We start from the raw sequence: 26,560 nt of genomic DNA, 5'->3' as shown, positions 1-26,560 counted from the left end.
GGCCGCCGCAAGGCCCAAGGACTTGGCCCCAGCAAGAGAATCCTTAAAGCACTCGAGCACCAAGTTTGCTTTTTCTCCGAAGAGACAGGTGTCATCAAAAAGTCAGATGTCCTCAACCAGGCGTGGCACCTAAGGGCCACCGTCAATGCAACCGCCCTGTCTAGTGAGCCGGTCGTGTCCAGTCCACATTGGATCGTGAACTTTGCTGCGTCTCTCCCATCAGCAACTGCTTGGAAGAGTACAGCCCGGGCTTCCTCCGGGACTTGTGGAAGCACCTGCACAACTGAATCCTACAGAGTATGGGAATAACGGCCCAAAATAACTGCAGTGGCCAAGGACTGCAATGCCAGGCCCAGGGGGGGCAGAAATGGCCTAAACACAATTTGGCCCCCGATGGAGCGACCCTTGCCTTTAGGGGTTGCTCCCTGCACATAAAAGAAAAAAAGAAAAAAGAAAAAAAAAATCCCTGATGTTTAGTGGCCATTTCTGCCCCCAGGGGGGTAGAAAGGGCCTAAAAATAATATGGCCCCCTAGGGAGCGACCCTTGCCCAAGGGGCCGCTTCCTTTATTAGTAAACACACACACAAAAAATCTCTGGTCTCTAGTGGGCATTTCTGCCCCCCCCCTGGGGGCAGATCGGCCTAATTATATTAGGCCGATCTGCCCCCAGGGGGGGCAGAAATGGCCTAAGCACAATTTTGCCCCCCCAGGGAGCGACCCTTGCCTAAGAGGTCGCTCCCTGCACATAAAATAAATAAAAAACAATCCCAAAAAATTCCCTGGTGTCTAGTGGGCATTTCTGCCTCCCCCCTGGGGGCAGATCGGCCTATGCAGAAATGACCTACAAATTATTTGGCCCCCTAGGGAGCAACCCTTGCCCAAGGGGCCGCTCCCCTCATGTAAATTTAAAAAAAAAAAAGTCCCTGGTGTCTAGTGGGCATTTCTGCATCGGGCAGCAGAAATGCTCGAAATGACATCGAAAGAAAGGAAAAGCCTTTCCTTTCTTCCGATGTCTCTCCCGCCCCCCCCTCCTCCTGAGCGGAAGAGAAATGCTTAGCATTTCTCTTCCAGTGCGACGGGAGGCGACCTCTGATGAGGTCAGCACGCGATCGCGTGCTGACGTCATCAGATGTCACTGGGGGGGTCGGGGTGAAAGGGGAAGTGATTCCCCTTTCATCCCTGACGGGGGGTGTGGGTGGGGGGTCACGGGGGAGCGCTAGCGCTTCCTCCGTGGGCCCGGTGCAAGACGAGGTGGTCTCGTCCAAGGCACACGGGAACCGTGTGCTGGGACGAGACCACCTCGTCCAAGGAACCGAGGGGGTTAATAAACCTCAACAGTATAAAGGACGTAGAGAGGGAAGGCTTATTGGGTAAACAAAGAAATGCCGAAAGGGCAGACAAATACCTTTAACTGTTGCAACTGCATAGCCTTGCTGCGCCAAGGGAAGTGCAAAACGCGAAATATCAGATAAATGGGCATTTAAAGGGGCTATAAAATACTCACTACACCACTTTACATACTTAGACCATCTTCCAGAATAAGCTTATTTGATGGAGTGTCTTTTGGCTGATAAAATAACACCCACCATATCAGAGGGAGAGAAAAAGAACTCAGGTTGCCCCATTCAAAGTCTAGGCATGTAGGTGCAGGCTCTTGAGGTGGGGGTGTAGAACTTGCCCCTGTGAGAGGAGGCCTGCCCTGTGAAGGAGACTGAGTGGTTGGCACAGGGAGAGGTGAAGATTGTCTGTGTACCACACCCTTCGCGGCCAATCAGAGGCTATTAAAATGACTTGTGCCCGGTCTTGGCGAATCTTCCTCAGCACCTGAGGAATTAAGGGTATAGGGGGAAACGCGTAAAACATCTGGGAGCCCCAGTTCATTTGAAACGTGTCCCCCAATGCTCCCTGCATCAGATACTGGAGGCTGCAGAATGACGGGTAGTGTGCGTTCTCCTGAGTGACAAAAAGGTCTATCTGAGGAATTCTCCATATCCGAAAATTGTGAAGAATTACCTCCACCACTCATGATCGGCTGAAATATGCCAGCTGAGACTGTCTGCACGCACAATGAAAACTCCAGCCAGATTATTTGCCATCACACAAAAAGGATGATCCCAAGCCCAGGACCAGAGTTGTAGAGCCTCTCTGCAGAGAGGATACAACCCTGCTCCTTCTTGCGGGGCTTAGCTTGGTCAGTAAGATTGGGGGGGGGGGGTGAACTTCAGATTTCCCAACAATCAAGCAATGATGAAGGGGCTAAGTGCTTCGAAACAGACGAGAGAGCAAGTTTGTATGTGTATGTGTATATAAAAATCCCAGGTGAAATCTGACAGACACCTCACCATACTCAACTGAAAGCACTTGTCCCCAATTATTACAACAAAATACCTTTTTAGGGAGGTACAGCACTCCAAACCCCCTCCCAAAGCTATGTTTCTGCCCCCTTGCTTGTTTACATACCACATTGCAGTAGTATTGTCTGTCAGTACCTGTATTTACTGACCACAAAGGGAAAGGAGAAGCCAGACGTATTGACTGCAATTCTAACAGACTGATGAGCAACAACTGTTCCTCTAGAGACCTTTGACCTCCATATCCCCCAGATGGACTCTCCACCCTAAAGTGAAGTCATCTAATATCACTGTGGCCACCAGAGGGGGAAGGTGAAATGGCTTCCCATGAGAGAGATAGCTGGACACACTCCGCCATTACAGATCCACTGCAGTGTCACTGGAGATCACAATAGTCACCTGGAGATCCCCATTGTGCTGAAACCACTACCTGTGGAGGCATCATTGGAGGGCCCTCATGCCAGTTTGCATGGGTGACCAACAGAATGCAGGAGGCTAAAAGACCTAACGTGCAAAACCTTCAGTCCCTGAACCATTGCTCCATTCTGAAACATCAGAATCATAGCCTGAATGTCCATCATCCTCTGAAAGGGAGTGAAGGGTCAACTCACCGTATTTCCCAGTACTGCCTCTATTAACAGGGTGCACTGAGAGGGCTCTAGGTGTGATTTTTGATGGAAAAGCCCAGTTTGAACAACAACCGAATTGTTAACTGCAAGTGATGCAACATCAACTCTAGAGACTTGGCTTTGATCAACCTATCATCCACCTAAGGGAATACAGATATTACCCACCCTTCTGAGATGTGCTGCAACCACGGCTCTCACCTTTGTGAAGACTTGAGGTATGGAAGTAAGACCAAAAGGAAGAACCGAAAACTGGTAATGTTGACACCCCACTGTGAAACAGAGATACTTCCTGTGCGACTGCCGAATGGGAATGGGAAAATACATATGCAGCACATTGATCGAAAGCATCCAGTCCTTGTTTTCCAGTGCCAGAAGCACCTGTGCTAGGGTCAGCATTTTGAACTTTTACTGTTTGAGAAGCCATTTCAAAATTCCAGGGTCTAGGATCAGACATAAACGACTGTTCTTTTTTGGGAATTATGAAATAGCGTGAATAGCAATCCCATGCTTGCTCTGGAACCAACTATCTGTGCCCTGTTGAAGTAAGGCTAGGGCCTCCTGTTGGAGTAAGAGAAGATGGTCTTGGGAAAAGAAACCTTTTTGGGGAGGAAAGGGTGGGGGAAATTCTCAGAAGGGTAGGGCATACCTCTTTTCTTTAATATTCAACACCCTCTGATCTGATGTTATGGATCTCCACTGCTGTAGAAACTGGGACACCCCTCTTTCCACTGGTAAAGAATACTCTAAGACAGGAAAACTAGGGTTGCTTCCCTGTGACATTGGCAGAGGAGGAAGAAGAGGAGAAGGAAGTTGGGGGAAGGGCAGTGCAACGCCATCTTCTTTTGCCAGGCCTCCTGTAAGCTCTAAAGAGAAGGTCAAATGGCTGCTGTTGCTGCTGCTAGTACTGCTGTCTCTCTCGAAAGGGAAAGCTCTCACCAAAACCTCCTAAATTGTCTGTAATCTTTGGGCTGGAATTGAAGACCCAAAGATCTAGCTGTCGCTCTGGTGCCAAACAGCCTCAACAGCAGGATTCGCCAAAGGCTTTTGCCAGAGATTCAAAATTGGCTCTGTTAAAACCTCATGATAAGGCAACAATTAACAGATTTTACCTAAGTTCTGTGGAAAGCAAAGGCAATTCCAACATTTCTGCTGCCTTTCTTATGACTGAGTGGGGGGAGGCAACCTCTGGGGGGCGGAATACTTTTGGGCAATAATAACTCCCATTCTGGGGAAGTGTCCAAACCACTTGCATCTTCCAATTCTCAAAAATCCGGATTTAGTGACACAATTTCATCCTCTGCTAGCTCTGGAGGATCTTTTTCCCCGAATAAATATGTTTCTTCTACAATAAATCTTTGGAACTCTCTTCTTGATCTGTGACATGGAGCCCGTATTGATGCTGGCGACGTCAGTACCGGTGATGTTAGTACTTGCGCTGGAGCGTGAGAAATAGCATCAGAGTCAAAGCGATAAATGTCAGGATGGCGCCAGCCTTCACCAGAAAAGTTATGCACAGCGTTGGCGATACTTCAGCAGGTGGAACAGCCAGAGGAGAAGGGGGATTTTTAGCAGGAGCCTCTCTCTAAGCCCGAGACAGCCAGGAAACCTGGGCCATTGGCATAAAGGGCATAAACAGCACCTGTTGATATGCTTCTGGAAAGCCCAAAGAATAAGAGAGAGCACCAGCTGGAGCCATCGCCCTATCAAAAATGTTGAACATAGCATTTAAAAAACATAGGAAGGATCTTCCCCTGGAGGGGGAAAGGCTGGATTTGCCTGTTCCTCCTGCGACTCTGGATTCAAGACAAGCAACACTTACTGCACTCCCGGTGAAGTTGGTTGTGGTGCTGGCCCCAAAGGTAATGCCGGGAACTGCACCAGAGACGGTATCGGAGTGGCTTTTTGATGCCTATCATTTGAAGCGGGCTGAGGAGACACCAACCTCTGAGGCCTCTCCTTTGAAGAACAGTGTCGGGAACTGTGACTGTTTCTTTTTGTGCTTCTTCCCCTAATGGAGAGCCAACAGAAACTGTAAGGTGTCAAAGGTGTGGAAAAAAGGGAACTGATGTTAGCATGCGGAGAGCTTCTTATGGCTCCAGTGACATCACGCAAGGTCGTGTGCAGAGATGTGAAGGTTATGAAGCCCTTCTCGATGTAGGAGCGCTGTGAAGAAAACATTCTGTTGAATGCTGGAGCATTGGGGGTGTTCAAAAGATGAGGAATGCACAGGTAGATGTCCATCAGAAATTCATGCAAGTCACCCTGTAACCTATTTTTCTTGCACTTTTCCTACTCCTGAAGACAATTACACCATTTATGATCTCAAATATTTAGCAATGAAGGAGGTTTTTGCCTTCTGGGGCCATTACTTTGGAGGTTAACCATTTCCCATCACAGTGTGGCCTAACCACAAACACTTGAGTTTTCTGAAAATAATGAAATGTCCTAACGCTCAACATTTCTTCTCCCAGTCTCGCAATTTTCTTTTCTCAGTTCTTATATATTATTATTTATAGATCAGGCTCTTGGAAGACAGAGGTGGGAGTACTGGCAAGGCAAGTTACAGAAGAACATGCACCTAACAATTCAGCAAATATTTTAGCATTACAGAAATATTCACAGTAACAGAGAACAGATACCTCTGCAGATAATAGGGAAAAAGAGAACAAGAGAGGTTAAATCAGGAACTATGGTTGCAAGATTATGGTCAAATCAATAGGAGAAGTCACAAACATTTTACAGAGAAAGACTTTTTGTTCTTGGTGAGGGAGTACAAACTCAAAGTATCAGTTTGCAAAATAACATTCTTTGAGTAGGTAATAGGTCATGCTGGAATACAAGAGGGAGTTTCAAGAAACCTTTAGTTACCCAATTTCAAGAGGACTGTGAAGGCTTATGTAAAGCAACGTATTAGACTCAAGATGAACCATGGGTCTATTCCAACACCTCACAAACCTTGGTCGTACATTCCATTAACTATGTGGTAGAACTTCCTGTTTCCCAAGGGGTGAGGGGTATTGTCATGACTCGACACGGGTCAAGATGTATCAGGAAATGTAAGACCAGACTGGAAAAAAGAACAATATTGCTATACAAGAAAAAATTGAGATCAGAGAGCTGGAGATTGGGGAAGCCAAGCAGTGGTGCCTGGTTCAGAGATACAGGGTCTAGGTCAGTCAGAAAATTAAAATCAGTCAGAACAATGGAAGGACTGCACCCAGAACAATTTAAGCAGAAGCACGTCAGAAACAAATAGCCCCTCAACTAATTGGTTGCATGGTTCCCATAAGCTCCGCTCACTGCATTTGGGTTCCCTGCACTTTTGTTTTTTTCCCTGCCTTTCCTTCATGTCATCTACAAAGAAAGCTACTCCTGTCAGTTGTTGGAACTGAATCAGAAGTCACTCTGACTGACAGTGTTTTCTACAGTTACTATCCAGACTTGGAGTCCTTCTGGTGTATGCCTTGCCACCTCTGTTCTACACTCACTAAAAAGGAGAAGAGAGAGGGAGAGGGAGAGAGATCCTGAACTCAGCGAAACAGGCCTCTAACCTCGAGTGTGTTTCTCTCCTACTCCTTAATTCCTTACCGAAATCCCTCATCGAGAGAACCCATGGGTTTTAGTTCATTCAAGTCTACACCTGCAGCTCTCATTAGGTCGAGTGTGTATTAGCGTTAGGGCCTCATCTAAAATTCCTATAAGACCCTTCTGGGTCACAACAGAGCCAGGCTAAAAAGTGAGCACTGGGAATGAGGTACGCCTTTCAGCCTTAGCCTGACCCATTCCTCCTGCTCCATTATAGAACTCATGGCCGTTAGCTGAGTACAGTGGGCACTGGTTGCATGGCTTGTTCGAGGGCTATGCGCTGCACCCAGTTCAGAAGCACCCCAGGCCCTCACTGCACAAGTTGATGCACATAGCGTTTGGTAATGCACAGCAGGCACTAGTTATAGTGCATTACCTTTGGCTGTGTCCTTCAATCAGTCCAATCGCACCGGAATTCATTGCACATGATCTCTGGCTGTGTAACGTGGGCACCAGGAAAGGCCATCAGTTATACCTGCAGACAGTTCCCAGATACTCTGAGCGGAGACACATTGCTTTTGAATGTGTGCAGTGGATACTAGACACAAGATATGGCCTTTGGTCATGCTGTCTGCAGGCTCCCTTTACCACGAGCACAGAGCATGCAACCGTTTGTCATGCACAGAGAGGACTAGGTACATGACATCCCGGTTGGCCATGCCCTTTACTCAACCCCTATGCCCCTAGAGTAAAGAGTGGTATCTACCGCTTTTGGGTGCACACCACAGGCAATGGGCACAGGGCTGCTGTCCTTCAGCCTTCCATCCTACGGATACCTCCTGGCCCCAGTGCAAGGATGACACACACAACACTTGGCAGTGCACAGCAAGCACGAGAGCAGGACAGGGCCTTCAGCTGCACCTTACATGCCGCGTGTACATAGCACTTGTCAAGGCACATTGGGTACTGAGTGCACTGCATGCACTTCAGCAATGCTCTTCACTCCTATGCCTCAGAACAGACCAACAGGCAATAGGAGCAGGGCATGGGCTCTGGCTGTGCCAGCTGCCCAGTCTCCAGGACCCCCAGTACAAAGCCCTCTGCTGAAGGCCTTCAGTCAAATGCAGCGGGCAAAGGGCATGACCTGGTACTGTCTCCGTGCACCCAACCTCCCGCCCCTCAGTGCAGAAAAATGTGCACATTTTTTTGATATTTGGTATAGCTAGCAAGTGAATGGCATGGCTTTCAGCTATACCCGGCACCCAGCGCCCTTCCCTCATGCCCTATTACGGCCCTGAAGCAGCTTTAAACAAACAAAAAACAAAAAAAGACAAAGCTCAATAACCTTACATTAGGCATATGAACGCCGGCACAATGGCAACTACACAGGAATCAGTGTAGGTCTTCTTGAGATGCCATTCCTTGATGCATGTTTAAGAACTCTAATAACGTTTCATTTTCAAAAGTTGGTGATAACGAAATGGCCGGTCAACGTTTATTTTTTTTATTATTCAGTCTGCCATACTAAGCTACCTTGCAGGGCATTTTAGTTTTCATGTTTTGTAAACAATGGGAGAACCCATCCCCCATAGTCTCTGGAGCATCTTCTGTGGCGTTTTCATTTTTACACTGTTTTCTTTTCCCTCCCAGAGCAGGAAACTGTGCCTGCTATAATCTACTCTGCTCTTCTTTCTTCCACAGAACTCGAAGATTCAGGGTAGCCAATGCTGCTCTAGTGTCTTATTAGAAATAGCCACAATATAAAGGCTGTTGTGCGTATTGCTGTTTGCAATATGTAGGGTAGACATCCTGCCTTGTGCACTAGGCTGCAGGAGTAGGTCGACTTGGTGCTCATTAGAGCCAATGTCTAATGCCTTAGACTGCTATGCAAGGCCCAGGGCCATAGGCTATTGGAACTGGTGGAGTGGATGTGATATGTGGCTGAAAGGCAGGCCCATGACCTGAGGTGATTCTCAGTGGGCTATAGGAGTATGACGGCCAAATGATAGGGATTAGAAGCTATACCCTGTGGATAGTTTGGGCAGGTGGCAAAGGATAGCACAACAAACCAAATAAACTGATTGGAAAAATCCGTTAAAGCAAAGGTTTGGTTCTTTATTTAAAAGATAGAATGTCTGTAATAAAAACACTATACTACTTCTCAGTCGTGGCTCGCAGGGGTTATAAGGGGCGGGGCGAGGTGGGGATATCAATAATGTTAAAAAATAAAGAAAAAAAAGCTTACCTCCTCGCCGCGCAGCCGATACTCTGTCTCCTCAGCAGGCAGCACAGGCTCCCAGCCTGCCCTGCGGCCAATCCTGACACTGCTCAGAGCAGCATAAGGATTGGCTGGGAATGCCCAGCCAGGGTGCTCCTAGGCAGACTGAGAGCTTGTGCCTGCTCTCTCCAGTCCGGCAACACAGTGCCGGGCTGGAGAGAGCACAGTGCGCATGTGTGTTTGGCTGGCCCGAGACAGCCGGCTAAACACACATGTGCACTGAGGGGAGTGCACAGTGCACTCCCCTCGTCCCCGTCATCCCCAATGCCCCGCCCCTTTAACAATGAAAGGATAATAAACTTAGTTTATTATTCTTTCGTTGTTAAAGGATTTGCAGCGGTTGCTGCTGGCAGGAGAGGGCGATGCTCTTCTGCCATAGCGGAGGAGCCGCCACTGATACTTCTCCTAAAAGGAACTTCAGTAGAAGGGACACTATGGTTACCATCTAAAGCAGTGAAATACGGCTGTTATGGTTAGTTACACAACCATAACCTCACCAACCACTGCTCATGACCTCACACCAGATGTCACAGATGGCATCACTAATAACATCATAGATAACATTACGAAAGCTCGTGCTCCTTCAAGCCTTCTCCCCTAAAATCACCCATTAAAATAGCATTTAGTTCCTATCCAGAATCTAAAAACACATATATTTTCCAATTATGTTGCTCAAGCTACCAAAAAATCCCCAGTGCACGGCATGTGTCCTTGAATATATTACAAACATTATCCCAAGTCACATAAACAGTGACGTCATTTGTGAAACTGGTGAAATCACACAAGTGCTATTTTTCACATTTATTTGCCAACAAGGAAATTACAGACTTTCTCTATGTATCCCTTGTGTCGTCTTACGTATGTTGAAAGTGGTACTGCAGTCCTTGATTAATAATCAATGTTTCCAAAGATAGGGAGTTAGTGTCTGCAATAGCACCAGCTCTTATTTTCTATTTACACAGATGTAAGAAACAGGATTATTTTTTGGGATGGGTGACTACCACCTTAAAGGAATAATCACAAACCTTGTCAGGCTGAACCCTCAAAGTCACTAAATTAACAAGAGCTCAACCCCCTGGTAGTTATGGCACAGAGCAGACAGGCTTAACTTATGGCAATATGTAAAGCATTTATGCAGTACCAAAACAGCAATAAAGTTAAAAGGGGAAACAATAAAATCCCAAACCAAACTTGAAAAATAGAGTAAAATAAATTAAATGAAATGACAATAATACAAAAAAGGGAACTGGAGATATGAAGTGTTACAGTTTTAAATAGGAATAACTCTAAAAGTACTAGGTGCCAATAATAGTCTTTTGCACTGTATACCAGGTCCTAGGCACAATTTCAGGATAACCCTGATGGAGCACAGGTCTGGGTCGAGCCAGGATCGTCCAGATCAAAGATTTCATCTTCTGACTTAGAACCTGATTTAGAGTTTGGCGGGCGGGTTACTCCGTCACAAAACTGACAGATATCCCATCTGCCGTATTACAAATGTTTATAGGATAAAATGGAATCGTAATACAGCAGACCGGATATCCGTCACATTTGTGATGGAGTAACCCGATCTGCCAAACTCTAAATCAGGCCCTAAGAGGAGTTATTCCGTCAAGATGGTGACAAATACCCAAACCCCAAAATAGAAATCCCATTATATCCTATGGGGTTTATATTTTGGAGGAAGGGATATCCGTCACCGTTGTGATAGGGTAACCCCTGCAGCAAACTCTTAATCAGGCCCTTAGTCTTTTAAGTCCCAATCCACCACAGGAATACACTTCTAAACCCCACCAGAACCCAAGATGAAGCACTTAGAGACGCTAAGGCTATCCCTGATGGAGAACAGGTCCAGGACAAGCCAGGATCATCCCGGTCTGAGATTTTATCTTCTGATTTAGTCTTTTAACTCCTTATCTACCACAGAAATAAACTTTTAAAACCCCCCTCCTCCTGCCCGAACCTCAGGGAAAGCACTTAGGAATGCACAGGTTGTCATGCATAGGTCAACATCAGGGTTTAGTCCAAGTCAAACTACCACTGGTCAGCAGGGTACTTCCAGGAAAAGACCTCTTGAAACATACTGTCTCCTGTAACCAAACAATACTTCAGCTAACTGATTCTTGGAGTCCACTTCTTTGTCCTGTGCACAAGGGAGAGCAGTTACAGACCTTCAGAGGTCCTCTCAAGTCCCAGACTGCAAGTCCTGTTCTCTTCTGCTCTTCCACAGGCCCAGAAAGTGTTATGAAGTGGATGCCTGGAGATGCCACATTTATGCCTGGCATGACCTAGAAGATGAGGAGACTGCTGGACCCTTCCTATCCAATGCAGTTAATGTAACCATTCTCGTTAGTTCTGGTATGCCTTACTTCAAACAGAAGCAAAATGCTATGTGTCAGGGTATTTTCAAGATGGCAAAATTCTTCAGCCACACTAAACGTAGGCTCTGGGAGCTGGGTGTGTGTGTAGTATACTATGACATCCCTATTGTCATCCCACATCTAACCCTAAAAAACAGTTTGGAACAGGTGCTGTATCCACAACAAACCCAGGGTCGGACGTCAGGTAGGGCAAAAGCAGGGCCCTTCAGCAACCAAAGAGTGGACACATAAGAAATGTCTTAGCATTTTGTTCTCTCCCTTTCAAATATATCACAAGAGTTATATGTGGACCCAGCAGACCTGTCGAACAGGATTTTACAGTGTAGTCTCAGAAAGAATGCCCACAGACCCCACTCTGCATATTCTGTGAAATTCAGAAGTCATCTCTGCCCATTCAGGTCAGACTATTTTCTGGTACTTCACATGTTTTTCACACATTTAAGGCTGATCACTGGCAGGGAGAGCCTGGAGAGCTAATGCAAATTAGACCCCAGAAAACCCTAGGCAGGGAAAATGTAACTTTCTAAAAGTAACTTTTCCTTAATTATCAAACATCTGACTTCATTGAATTGGATTATTAACAGCTATTAATAAACAATGTTTCATTTTTTTTCTAGCTGGACCCACTCCTGACATGCAGTATTTTAATCTGTACTGTGGTTTTCTATCTAGTACAAGGATTCCTGACACAATAAAAATAGCTTTTGGGTGGTAGTCACTGTACAGACATGACAATATTCATTTTTTTTCAAGTCCTACTTTTAAATACCAAGCTCCCTTCCTTGTGGGCTATAAGGCTTACATCAGGTGACTAACTGATATTTAAAAGGGAGGTTTTCACCTGTCAAAAATATTTTTTTGACAGGTGTTAGTGCATGTTTTGCACTGTTACAGTGGCAGGCCTGAAGCCATGTTTGCATTGCCACTGTAATGGATGGCACAGTAGGTGCTGCAAGTCTGCTAGTGGCATTTAATTTTCAGGCCCTTAGATACATTTTGTACCATATACTAGGGACTTATAAGTAGGCAAGTTAAATATACCAGTTAGGAGTATGCCAATTTAACGTTGTTGAAAGAGGAAGCACCAACACTTTACTACTGGTTAGCAGTGGTAAAGTATATAGAGTTCTACAGGCAACGAGAATATGGTCCAGCAAACAAATTAAAATCAGGGGTGACCACACAGAGAAGCAGGTTTCCTGCAATAGAGGGCATAAAAAAACACGTCAATTACATCATCTGTGATATTATATCCCACATCTCCACTGGCATCATCAATGACTTCATTGATGGCCATGCTTTGCCAGCTCTGTAGGCAGTTGACCGGGTGTAGGCATAGCAGTCAGGCCACACCCAGTGAACAGAGCCCATGTAGCTCCACTCAAGGATGCCCTGGGAATTCAAGGAACAGGAGAAGGTCACTGCTAAAACTATATCTTGCATCCAGGGCCTATTGAACATAATTAATAAGGTATGAGAGCATACGCACTGAAGCAAGGGGACCAGGCAAATTCCAAGTACTTGTCCGGGTATATGACAACAATGACCAATGATTCAGAGACAAAACACTTTGGGAAGTTATGGTTCTATGCTAAGTGGCTAGTGCCATTACAAACAATACATGAAAACTGCCTCAAAACATGCAAGCTGAAATAACTGAATCCCAATGACTGAATCTATGGCGGCGAAAGTATGGAGCTGCCTTGTGATGGAAAGATCACATTGGTAGTACAGTAAAATAAGAATTATTCAAGAAAACCTCATCTAAGCTTTTCTCTGGAGCTGCACCTGTTGCCATTTGACTAGCAAAATCTGATTTCTCTAGCTGTAACACATCTTTCTGTTTAACTATATACTACTGCACTGCATGTCATGCTGTAACAAAAGAAACACTTGTTAAAATTGCTACTAAAAACTGCAGTGGGAGAGATATCATTCATATGACAGAAAACCCAAATTCTAGTGACGTTTGCCAGTTAGGGTGAGCTAAGCAAACATAGCTTCAACTGCCAATTCTGTGTGCTTGGCCTTTGGTTCAAGGAGCACTATGAATGGGTATTTTCCAGTAAACAAGGCAGGGGATTACTGTGCTCAGATGAAGGCCATACAGAGTGGCTCTATGGGACACCCAGACCCTCCATCTAGAACTCGTTGTGCAGAACCAAAGGCTGTCTGCAGTGAGAGATGGGAGTACACGTTTTAGGCGAGGGGCTGAGTCAAACAGCAGGTGCTTCAACTATGCACAGTAAGGTCTGTGTGTATGGGGACTGGAACCAAGGTGTGGCGGTAGGCACAACACCTGCCCAGAACATGCTGCACATGGCTGGAGGCCATGTGGTTGCAGGATGTCTGAGTGCAGGCAATGACAACTGTCACACTCTGCTTTCAGAGCCTGCTGGATATGGATGGAAGCTGTGTGCCAAGGGCTCTAGGGACAAAGCAATTTGGTGCAGGTTTTGGCCAAAAGCCTTGCCTAGTAACTAGCTTCCATTGTGAACTGAGAGATCATACCCTGAGACTCTGGGGTTCACAGGGCAAAAAAGCACTCGGCTAAGAAACACAGAGGGTCATTCTGACCCTGGCGGCCGGTGGCCGCCAGGGCCACCGACCACGGGAGCACCGCCAACAGGCTGGCGGTGCTCCAACGAGCATTCTGACCGCAGCGGTTCAGCCGCGGTCAGAAGCGGAAAGTCAGCGGTCTCCCGCTGACTTTCCGCTGCTCGTGTGAATCCTCCATGGCTGCGGAGCGCGCTCCGCAGCCATGAGGATTCCGACCCCCCCTACCGCCATCCTGTTCATGGCGGGAAAGCCGCCATGAACAGGATGGCGGTAGGGGGGGTCGCGGGGCCCCTGCCGTGCCCATACCAATGGCATGGGCACGGCAGGGGCCCCCGTAAGAGGGCCCCGCAAAGTATTTCAGTGTCTGCCTTGCAGACACTGAAATACGCGACGGGTGCCACTGCACCCGTCGCACCTTCCCACTCCGCCGGCTCGATTACGAGCCGGCATCCTCGTGGGAAGGTCGTTTTCCCCTGGGCTGGCGGGCGGTTTTTCAGCAACCGCCCGCCAGCCCAGGGGAAAACTTGTAATACCCGCCGCGGTCTTTTGACCGTGGCGCGGTATTTTGGAGGGCGGCATCCTGGCGGGCGGCCTCCGCCGCCCGCCAGGGTCGTAATGAGGCCCACAGTCTCCTTCGAGTCCAGTGGTTAAAGGTAAAGGCCAAGTACAATGGTCTTTGGTGGCATAGTGAAAAGCCATACACAGTAGGCTCTGGCATCAGGGATCAATATAAACTCTAGAAGCAGTGATATGGAGCAGAGTAATTAACTGAAGGACACTCTCTTTACCCAACACCTGCTGGACATTACCTAAGGTTGTACTCAGCAGGCACAGGGAGCACATGGACTGGGGGTTAGATTGTGACTAAAGGCCATGCCTTGCACCAAGATTCCACTGGGCATTTCTGAATGTCATTCCTGTGGGATTTTTGCAGAATGGGACTGAGTACAGAGCAAGGCTAAAAGCAATATCTGTGTTCAGGTCCAGTTGGGGTCTGCTGAATGTCTTACAAAGGAGTCTCAGTGGGAGGAGCTTGGGCACAGGGAGTGGTGGATGACCACACCCTTCATCCAAAGCTTACAGGGCATGACTTTAGTCCATATCCAGAGTATATTTGTCTCAGCCATTTGAGCCAAACTACAAATATCCGTGTCCAGGTCTAACTGGGTACTGTTGAAGGTCTTGTTAAGGGGTCTTGGAGGGGGAGCATGGGTACACGGAGTCAGTGATGGTCATATCCTGACCCCAAAGCTCACAGGGCATGACTATAGTCCATCTCCAGAGAATATGTTTCTCAGACATGTGAACTAAACTTCAAAAATAACTTATGGTTCTTATCCCAGATGACAAAATAATGTTATAAAAACAAATTGCCCAAAAATGTGGCACGTAAAGAAACGCTGTGCTGTTGATTTAACACCACCATTCTGAACTTCCCAAAGTGCACTGGTAAAGAACTCCCTCATGATCTTGCATATTACATTATAAACAATATTATCAATTGCATAATGTATAGGAGCTTAGGTGGCTACCATCCCTCCCTGTATAGAGGCCTGTGAGTAATTCAGTACTACAGTTGAGTTGTGAAGTCATTGGTCACCCATAATAAAGACATGACAAAGCTGCTTAAATGTATTGTGTTATTACAGTTGACTTCTGACATCACAGTGCCTGCTGCTGGAGCCAGCGGCCAGGGTAAAAGGCAAGTCACAGCCAAAGCGCTTAACAACAGATACAGTTTACACAAGGAAAACAGAAACTGAGCTTTCTTTCTTCAGATATGTTTTTCTAAAAAAGAAAAAGTAATCAACATAAATGAAATATTTAATGTAACATGTTTATTTTTTCCACACTATCAGTCATTACAGGAAAGATAAAATATCTGCATGTTTCTATGCAATCTGAGCCGCAGCATTTTTAACCTGACTTATATTGAACCCACCTCTGCCCTACATTAAAAGGATATTGCATATCACCTCAGAGTTCCATGACATTTAAGACGGACTCTGCCTTCAGCCTCATTCCTTTATATGGTCAAGAAACTCTTTGGTAACTTGCAATATCCTTACAATGTATATAGCCAGGGGCAATTTATCCCATATACAATTGGCAACGTCACATATAACAACAATTATGTCATCACTGACAATGCTGAAGACACAAATGTTTATTAGTTTATATGCCAGCTGTCTGGCAATCTAAAAAAGCCAAAGGTTGTGCCAATTGGACTGTTCGAGAGGGGAGTTTGGGGGGGGGGAAACCTTCAAGTGCAGGTTCAGGACATTTAAATGCAGGCCGTGGAGATAAAGGCAGCTTAATATAACTGAAGACAATGTCGGGAATGCTCTTGGAGTGGGGGCACTGAGTGTGGCAAATGCCAACGGCTAGCCCTTTTGCCAAAAATGTACTGAGGAAGGTGGCAGGTCTTTCCCAGTGGGCTCTGTGAAAGGAATGGTGAGTGTATAACATGAAAGAAGGCCAAGTCACTCTTTCACAGCACACGCCCTCTGGACATTTGAGGCAGAGACATTGAGTGTGGATTCTGCCCAAAGCCAGCCAGGTCTTGATCCCAGAGAATGCTTGGCACAAGTCCATGCCAGCAGGCTGCTGAGGTAGGGGAGCAAAGCACTGTAACTGGCTGAAGATGGGATAAGGTGGGGTTGGGTAACCAGAGTAAGAACATGACATATATCTCAGAGTTGTGAATGATAAAAAAATCGATAATTTCTTTACTTGGACCAAAGGTGACCTGAAACATCTTCCTTGGAACCCCAGAAATGGTAAATAAGAGGGCATGGCACATTATGAATAGAGAACATGTATTAGTTAGTATGCAGCTGCAGTCGAAATGTAGCCTGCAGCCATGCTGGGTACACCATAGCCAAAGAGCATGCCCTACAACAATGCCTTGTGTGGAGGATAGGATAGTGTGCTGGAAACCATGAAGTAGCACGAACAAACGACAGTTCTTGGCAACAATACCCATAATGCACTGACCAGCCATTTGAGATTATAACAGGTTAAATTCAATTCAAACTTTCACCCAACTCCAAGCACCCAGATTCTCACTGAACACCGACCTCACCCACACTGCCAGGAAAATCAAGACAGTCTGATACAGCAGTCTCTACTAAGAAAGTGAAACTGTCCTTCCCAATAAGCAACTTCAAAACTGCTGTCAGATACTGATTCCCTCACAGACTTCACACTGGCCTGCCCTAAGGGCATCCCAAACACTGTAGTACACATCAAAAAGAGCCTGAAGAAATGCATCACCTCCACCTGATCGATCTCCAATTGCTCCTATTGTTGGACTGCACCAGCTTGAAAATCATACATATCATCTATGATGCCATCACGGCTGGCAGCAGTGGCTATCTGGTTGACAAGCTCCCAATATTAAGGGGCTTTTGCACAGATGCAGCCAAAATATTATCGGACTGGAGACAAAGCAGTGTAAAAAATAAAAGCTACAGGAATTCCCGTTTTCTACACCCAGGATCTAGGAAGAAATTCCTATGTCCATCAGTACCACATCACCCATGCTCCAATTAGGAATAAGTTGGAGACAAATTTCTTTAAGGAACACTACATTACAATACAGTTAATGTCTGAAACAACATACACACATAAATCAAGACTGAAATGTGTGCGATTCAAAGGCAGGTATGGTGATTATTATTCTTTTCTGGCACCCATTTTTTCATCACTTATTGGCCAAGTGCTCCAATAATCTCATCAACAACACAAACAACTTCAACAACTGGATCACCACGTGCTCCAATACTCTGGGGCCCCTGAAAAACAACAAAAGATCCAACAAACAAGGTAAAGGGTACAATGCTGACCTCAAGGAGTCCATGAGAATTTGCAAACAAGTCAAAAGGAAATGCAGAACCACCACAAGCAACACTTACAAGGCCCATTAGACACTAACACCATCAAGTGAAAGAGACCCAGAAAAAGGCCCTGACCCTAAGAATCAAATCTAGATCCAACAACTTCAAGGAACATTCGCCATAGTCAAGGAATTCACCAACATCCACAGCCAACACCATCACCCCTACACAAGAACTCTGCAACAACCTCTACGACTTCATCCATGAAAACAATCACAGAGATCTTCAGCAACTTCAAACCCCAGCCACCCATTACCGACCTTCCCAGCCTGAAAATCTCATTAACCAATGACTACCAACTGATTGCATGGAACACTCTATCCACAAGAACACTGCAGCAATGATAAAGACAGTCCACTCAGGACGACCACAGACCCCTGCCCGCACCATAACTACAACCTGGGAACAGCCACAATGAGCACTGCACTCAACTCCATCCTCAACACCCTCCTCAACACAATCACCTTCCCAGATAGCTGGAAACATGCCAAAGTCACAACTATCCTCAAAAAACCCTCAGCCGACCCTGAAATACTCAGTAACTACCGACCCATCACGCTGCTCCCCTTATCAGACAAAGTCATCGAGAAGACCATCAACAGACAACTCTCTGACCACCTAGACTGCCACATACTCCTGGGCGTCTTGCATTTAAGATTCCGAAACAACCAAAGCAATGAAACTGCCCTCATCATTGTCACAAACAACATACGCACCATCTTCAACAATGGACAGACCGCCGGCCTCATTCTCCTTGACCTGTCTGCCGCTTTTGACACCGTTTCCCCCTAAGTGCTCATAGCCAGTCTACACACAGCAGTTATAAAAGGACCAGCACTCATATGGATAGCCGCATCTTGTTTTTATATTATTTTATGAATGTGATTTCTAAAGTGAAATCGTTAGTCATACAGTAACAAACCCATACTTTTTGGAGATTATGGAAAAGCTTCCATTTTCGGACCAGTAAATGTGTCTCTCAAAAAAGTCATTTTTGATTTTTAATTGTATGCCTTTTGTTTTTCATCTTGTTGTTTTTTTAAACTAAAAATCTATTTTAGCTTGAGCTGCTGACTTATAAAAATAAAGTGGTGGTAAACAGCCAAGATGATAAGAAACAATTGAATTTTTCTATGCATGAGGGGAGCAGCCCTTTGGGCAAGAGCCGCTCCCCAGAGGGGCAAATTATTTTATGGCTATTTCTGCACCCCCTGGGGGCAGAAACTCCTAGACACCAGGGATCTTTTTTGTTTTTTTTTAATATGTGAGTGAGTGACCCCTTAGGCAAGGGTCGCTCCCCTTGGGGCAAAATTAACTCTAGGCCGTTTCTGCCCCCTTTGGGGCCAGATCGGCCTATTTTTATTAGGCCAAAACCACTAGACACGATTTTTTTTATTTTTTGCGTCAATTTCACGCAGGGGTAGTGACCCCCAATGCAACGGTCGTTCCCCTGGGGGACAAATTTATTTTAGGCCATTTCTGCCCCCTTGGGGGCAGATCGGCCTATTTTTATTAGGCCGATGGGGCAGAAGCCACTAGGCACCAGGGATTTTTTTTGGTGCCAATTTCATGCAAGGGAACTGACTCCTTAGGCAAGGGTCGCTCCCCTGTAGGGGGGGATTTATTTTAGGCCATTTCTGTTCCCCTTGGGGGCAGATCGGCCTATTTTTGGAAGGCCCATCTGCCCCCAAGCAGGGAAGATTGTTTTTCAGGGTAGAGTATGGCCATACCCCCACCCCAAATAAATGGGGCCAAAGTTATTCTGCCCACCACTGGGCAGATGGGGCAATTAAACCCGATCCACACCCCGGGGGGGGGCAGAAAGTCTATACAGATAAAAAATTCTGCCCCACTTGTCAACCTAAAAATGTTTTTTTTTCAAACTGCCCTTTTGGACCGGCTTTGGTTCCCCTTCAATTTCGACATGTTTTTGGCTCTTCCCTGTCACAGGCACTTGGCCCATCTACACAAGTGAGGTATCATTTTTACCGGGAGACTGAGGGGAAGGTTGGGTGGTATGTCCCGGTGCAGTGATCCCACAGAGAAATGTGGGGAAAATTTTATTTTTTTGCCAAATTTGAGGCTTGCTGAGGATTCTGGGTAAGAAAACACTGGGGTATCCACTCAAGTCACACCTCTCTGGAATGTTTGGGTTTGGTAGGTTTACCGATATGGCTGCTGAGTTCAGGTCCAAAAATGCAGATGCCCCCCGCAAAAACAGGTAGTTTAGTATTTGATAATTTTGATGTGTCCACGTTGTGTTTTGGGGGATTTCGTGTTGCGGGCACTAGGTCTACTCACACAAGTGAGGTACCATTTTTATCTGTAGACTTGGGGGAACGCTAGGTAGAAGGAAATTCATGGCTCCTCTCGGATTCCAGAACTGTCTCTCACCGAAATGTGAGGAAAAAGTGTTTTTTGGCAAAATTTCAGGATTGCAAAGGATTCTGGGTAACAGAACCTGGTGAGAGACCCACATGTCACCGCATCCTAGATTCCCCTAGGTGTCTAGTTTTCAAAAATGCATAAGTTTGGTAGGTTTCCCTAGGTGCTGGCTGAGCTAGAGGCCAAAATCCACAGCTAGGCACTTTGTAAAAGCCAGCTCTGTTTTCTTTGGGCAAATGTGATGTGTCCATGTTGTGTTTTGGGGCATTTCCTGTCTCGAGCACTAGGTCTACCCACACAAGTGAGGTACCATTTTTATCGGGAAACTTGGGGGGAATGCTGGGTGGAAGGAAATTTATGGCTCCTCTCAGATTCCAGAACTTTCTGTCACCACAATGTGAGGAAAATGTGTTTTTGGGCCAGATTTTGAGGTTTGCAAAGGATTCTGGGTAACAGAGCCCCACAAGTCACCCCTTCCTGGATTCCCCTAGGTGTCTAGTTTTTAAAAAATGCACAGGTTTGGTAGGTTTCCCTAGGTGCTGGCTGAGCTAGAGGCCAAAATACACAGCTAGGCACTTTCCAAAAAACACGTACTGTTCTCAATGTAAAAATGTGATGTGTCCATGTTGCGTTTCCTGTTGCAGGCATTAGGCCTAACCATGCAAGTGAAGTACCATTTTTATCGGGAGACTTGGGGGAACACAGAATAGAAGAACAAGTGTTATTACCCCTTGTCTTTCTCTACATTTGTTCCTTCCAAATGTAAGACAGCGTGTAAAAAAGACGATTATTTGAGAAATGCCCTGTAATTCACATGCTACTATGGGGACCCCGGAATTCAGAGATGTGCATATAACCACTGCTTCTCAACACCTTAACTTGTGCCCATTTCGGAAATACAAAGGTTTCCTTGATACCTATTTTTCACTCTTTATATTTCAGCAAATGAATTACTGTATACACGGTATACAATGAAATCCCATTGCAAGGTGCAGCTCATTTATTTGCTCTGGATACCTAGGGTTCTTGATGAACCTACAAGCCCTATATATCCCCACAACCAAAAGTGTCCAGCAGACATAACTGTATATTGCTTTCAAAAATCTGAAATCACAGGAAAAAGTTACAGAGTAAAATGTGGAGACAAATGGCTGTTTTTTATCTCAATTTCAATATTTTTTATTTCAGCTGTTATTTTCTGTAGGAAAATCTTGTAGGATCTACACAAATGACCCCATGCTGAATTCCGAAGTTTGTCTTCTTTTCAGAAATGTTTTGCTTTCCATGATCCAGCACTGGTTTCACACCCATTTCTGTCACTAATCGGGAGGAGGCCAAAAGCACACAAAAAATAGTAAAACTGGGGTATGTCCCAGTAAAATGCCAAAATTGTGTTGAAAATTTTGTTTTCTGATTCAAGTCTGCCTGTTACTGAAAGCTGGGAAGATGGTGATTTTAGCACCATAAACACTTTGTTGCTGCCATTTTCAGGGAAAAACCCCCAAGCCTTTTTCTGCAGCCCTCTTTTCCCATTTTTAAAAACAAAACAAAATGGTCACTGTATTTTGGCTAATTTCTTGGTCTCCTTCAGGGGAACCCACAAACTCTGGGTACCTCTAGAATCCCTAGAATGTTGGGAAAAAAAGGACGTAAATTTGGCATGGGTAGCTTATGTGGACAAAAAGTTATGAGGGCCTAAGCACGAACTGCCCCAAATAGCCAAAAAAGGCCTGGCACCTGAGGGAGAAAAGCCCTGGCAGTGAAGGGGTTAATAGTTATATATTGCATTAGAATTCTATAGAGCGCTTATAGACTCATAAAGGAATTCTCAGAAGGCTGGGCCTTGAGCTACTTCCAGTAGGTGGATATTGGGGTTAAAGAGTACCAATCTGTGGCGGCTGCACCAGAGAATGATTATTTTTGTGGTACTGAATTTCTAAATTTGGGAATTTCAAGTAAAACAGTTTTTTCGACTTTGGCAACCTCTTGAATAGTATGATATGTTAAACTGGTCCACTATACATAGAAAGGGGCTTTGTGTGCAAGGCAGTAAATTTACAATTTGATTTTGTCCGAGAAGGGAGCATGTGAGAAATGTGGTTTAAATTGCTTTCAGTGTGAACTAGCCTAGCTGCCAAATGTTTAGAGCAACGAATGTGTAAGCACCTCCTGTAAACAAGGCATTTCCAAATCTAGTCTCAAGTTGAGCAGATGAGTGTTTGTATATTTAGGTGGTCCAGGGAGATGATGTGACATATTTTCTATAATGTGTGGAAATTAAAGTTGGCACCTTTTCTCATCTTGTTTCTTCAAGGGATAAGTGTGAATCAAAAGGCAGAGCCTACTGACTTAGCAGGTGGGGCGGGTTCTGGTGAGAAACTGTACGGTTTTAGCACCCCAAAAGACTCGGGTCTAATTTACTGTAAATAGATGTTGAGAGGAGAAGGAATTCAGTTTCTGTGCTTTTTGAGACAAAGAAAGTTCTTTCAAATGCATGTTTGTAATTGCGATAGGCGTTTTCTTAGAATGGTAATTACAGTTATAATGAAAGCGTTAGAGACAAACGGTGCAAAAAGGCTATACCTCTGAACACTAGTAATGATCAATGGTTATCAGCCACATGCTAAAAACCTAGAAGATTTACCGCTCAAGGACTAGTATTGTTTATGCAAGGATGTTTAATTATGCCAAGGATTGTTTTGTTGATGCTCCTTTTGCAACTGATAGCCTTTTAGATATGGGCGCTGACATACAGCTCTATATAACCTCTAAAGGATTAGTCTTTTCGAAGCAGCTGGGTTTTGGGGCTGCAGCTAAAAGCCAAGAAACCTATTGCTTTCCTACAGTGATGTTATGTTCTGTTATGCAGATTTGTAGAGCAAACTATCACTTGGTGGGGGGTGCTCTGGGGCTGAGCAAGGGCGAGTCCAGCCACATCTAGGGCTTTGTGGGACTACTTGAGAAGCCAGGGCTTCCGCTTGTTACGGAATTTAAGAAGTGAAGAGGTGGCTCTTATGTGTAGCAGCAGGTCTTTCCATGCTTTAGGAGTGATGTATGAGAAGGCTTGACTGCCACATCTGGTTTTCTGTATGCGAGGGATGTGTGCAAGTAGGAGTCCAGATCAGCGGAGGTATCTGGAAGGTTTGTAAAAGCAGATGCAATTGTTGAAGTATGCTGTGCCAGGGTTATGTAGTGCCTTGGAGGTGTGGGTGAGGAGTTTAAATTGTGCACATGTGTGAACTGGGAGTCAGTGGAGCTCCTTCTGGTGTGGTGTGAGAGTGGCACGGGAGGTTGATGGTGATTCTGGCTTCCCAGTTCTTGATGGTTTGCAGCCTTCTGGTTTTTGGTTGATCCTGAATTAGAGGGTGTTCCCATAGTCCAACTTGCTTGTGACCAGGGAATGTGTCATGGTTTTCCGGATGCTGATGTGGGAGTCATTTGAAAATCTTCCTCAGCATCTCAAGAGTATGGAAGCATGAGGCAATGAGAACATTGACTTGGGAGAACCTGTTGAGCTTGCTGTTGATGATCTTGAGGTTCTTGGCATGGGTGGCTGGGGTGGGTGTTGGTCCCAGTTCTGTTGACCATCAGGTGGAGTCCCACAGTGATGTGCTATTCCTGTAAAACACAATTGTGGTCTTGTCGGTGCTCATCTTTAGACAGTTGGTCTTCATCCAGTGGGTGATTTCAGTCACACAGGCACTGAACTTGATCCAGGTACTGGACGTTCTTGACCGTGAAGGAGCGAATGAGTTGCATGTCATCAGTGTAGGAGAGGATGTTGATGTCGTGAGAGCAGATGATGCTGGCTAGACAAAGTGCATTGCACATTAGGGGTTTTGCGATGAAAATACTAATTTTAATCATCTCTGTGTTATTATAGTTTTATAGGAAGCGTTTTTTTTGTGCATGGAACGCGGGTCATTGTGATCAATGGCACACTGTGGTATATATTAATCACGATTCTCTCATGTACCTGCAGCAAATGCAGTGAGCTAATCGCTACTGAGTTATGTTCACAGCAATTAGGCCCAGATTTAATATGATTTTGCTTTGGAGTTGCATCACTTTTGTGTGCGGCCCCAGGCAAAATCCATTTTGGCATTTGCTAGGTTATGCAAAGTCGATTTGTGTGGTTTTACAAGGTTTAGTACAAAATAATGCAACACAGTGCATAGCACTACCGTGTGTTACTTTGTTTCAGTTAGGGGTTATATGGGCAGAACATGGACAAAGACTTGTAAACCTGGTTTTACTCCAAAATGGTGCCCCTTCCTAAAAGTGGTTTAATGAGGAAAAATATATCTATTTTCCCTCATTGCTTTCTTTTTTCAGGAGTGCTGCATTCCTCAACACACACGGAATGGGGAATCTGCCTCTAAGGATTAGTTTTAAGCAGGAATGTATCCCTTCCTACATAAAAACAATCCTTCCCATAACGCAGGCACACAGTGCGCCTGCACTGGGAGAGGGCAGAAGTGCACCATATCTTAGTAGATATGGTGCATTTCTGTTCTCGCCCTTTCACGCCTTGCAGCGCAGCAAGATGTCTTGCTCTGTTGCACTGTATGAAAGAAAATTGAATCTTGCACTTCAAGAGTTAGTAGTAGAGATATGCGAAGTTGTGAGTTTTTTTCTCGCAACTTCTGCAAATTTCTTGCAAAAACGTAATAAAATATACATAGGTGCCAAAGTGCTTTATGAATGAGCTTTTGCATGAAAAGCAGGGCTTTTGGGATGATGTTTACATGGTGTACTCCCCATTGTCGATAATTTGTAGTCAAGCGTAATTTGGTGTAATTTTTCTTTGCACAAGTGGAGTCAGTTGTGAAGGAAAGCTATGCAACATTTCCACTTCATACAAAACGGTTGGTTCAGAGTAAAGTCTTGATTGCAACAGATACGGTTTCAGCACTAACATTTGTGAGAAAATATTATGTATACTCAGGTTAATGGTGAATATCTACTGGCAGCACAGGCAAAGAAAATGTTGCAACCAGACATAGTTTCATCTACTCTGTGTGGCGTATTCACATGCTTTATCCCTAAAGCCTAAGAAAAATCTAGCTCAGCGTAAGGGAAGGCAAAACTGAAAACTCCATGAACTACTAAATGCTAGTGGTAGAATGTGATCCATGTAGCACAAACACTAGCTTGCAATCAAAGCTTAATGTTCAGTAGAAACTTCAAGCATTTTACTCTCAGAAGATAAAAACACAGCTTTCACCACATTCACCAGCTGAGGGGCCACTGTTAGTCTGATGTCAATTTTATTACTTTCACTCAGAGCTATTTTTTAAAATCTTTTTGAGTCCGATGATCACCATTCCTACGGTCAAGGTATTGAGCAATTCACAAATGTCTGATGTTCACCACTAAAAGATGGGAAGAGTTACAAAACCAACTAAGTTAGCCAACCACGTGAGTCGGTTCAAATTCATGAGGGCCATCGCATATGCAATTAAATACAGTGAGACTGAGACTGATCGCTTAGAAATCCCACAAGCAATAGTACTGGCCTTCAACTGAAAAAGTGGTACTGTCACTATCTAAGATCTAACAGCGAAATAGAATATAACAATTTCTGAAGTAGACCAAGTATTACAGAGCCCTTTTCAAATTCTTCACTTTCGTACTCTCATCAATCCAAGGTCATGACCATCATCTCACCACATCCCACTCCTGCCCCTGCGGTCCCCATACAACCTTGAAGAATCAATATAACACTGCTTCCATGAAACTCAAAGGGCATACAACCTATCAGTGTTTGTCACACACAGACCCATGCGCATCCTCACATTTCCAGTTGTCCTCCATTCTTGCCCACTAAACTGGAACATACTACCGAAACATAAACGTCCTGCCCACATGCAACAAATTCAAAGTGAACCCCGGAATTCTCCTCCTCAGCCGCGAAGGTGCACTGGATTTACTCACACCAGAGATGACAAAGGCCTCTCATCCCTAACTAAAGACCAAGAGAATTTCAAGACTCTGTCTACCAATCCCATTTAGTGTATCCCTTTAGCCACAAAGATCCATCAAAGATATTATTATTTGGCTTTATCCACTCAGTCTGTTTTACGCAGCACCTTATTACTACTGTATAATGTACTTCTTTTTGGGACATTACTGTAAACGATCTTTAGGATACTATATTTATGTCAGATGATATTTCTATATATAGCAGTCTAGCCATAATGCTGAACCTAAACCTTGCCATTACCCTAACCCTATATCTAATTTTAAACCTAACCTTAAACCGACCCCTAAGTATTAATCTAGCCATAACAGCACGTTGAGTTGTACAAAATTGGTAGGTTTTCTTGAGTAAGCATGGAAACCAATAACAACTATTACATGCTTTGGTAATGAAAGGCGAGCAGCGTAATACAACTGGGAAAATTAAAAAAAACTTGTGTGCCTGCATTGTAACATACCGGAGGCATAATGAGAAATTTTGGCCAGCAACGTTTAGCACCAAGGATAAAATGAGAAACGTGGGTTTTCAAGATGAGAGTCCTAGGAAAAATAGAAGCACGGTCCCACTGTA

This window comes from Pleurodeles waltl, chromosome 12 (assembly GCF_031143425.1).
Source record: "Pleurodeles waltl isolate 20211129_DDA chromosome 12, aPleWal1.hap1.20221129, whole genome shotgun sequence".
In the NCBI taxonomy this organism is placed as follows: domain Eukaryota; kingdom Metazoa; phylum Chordata; class Amphibia; order Caudata; family Salamandridae; genus Pleurodeles; species Pleurodeles waltl.
This window is presented reverse-complemented; position numbering follows the sequence as displayed.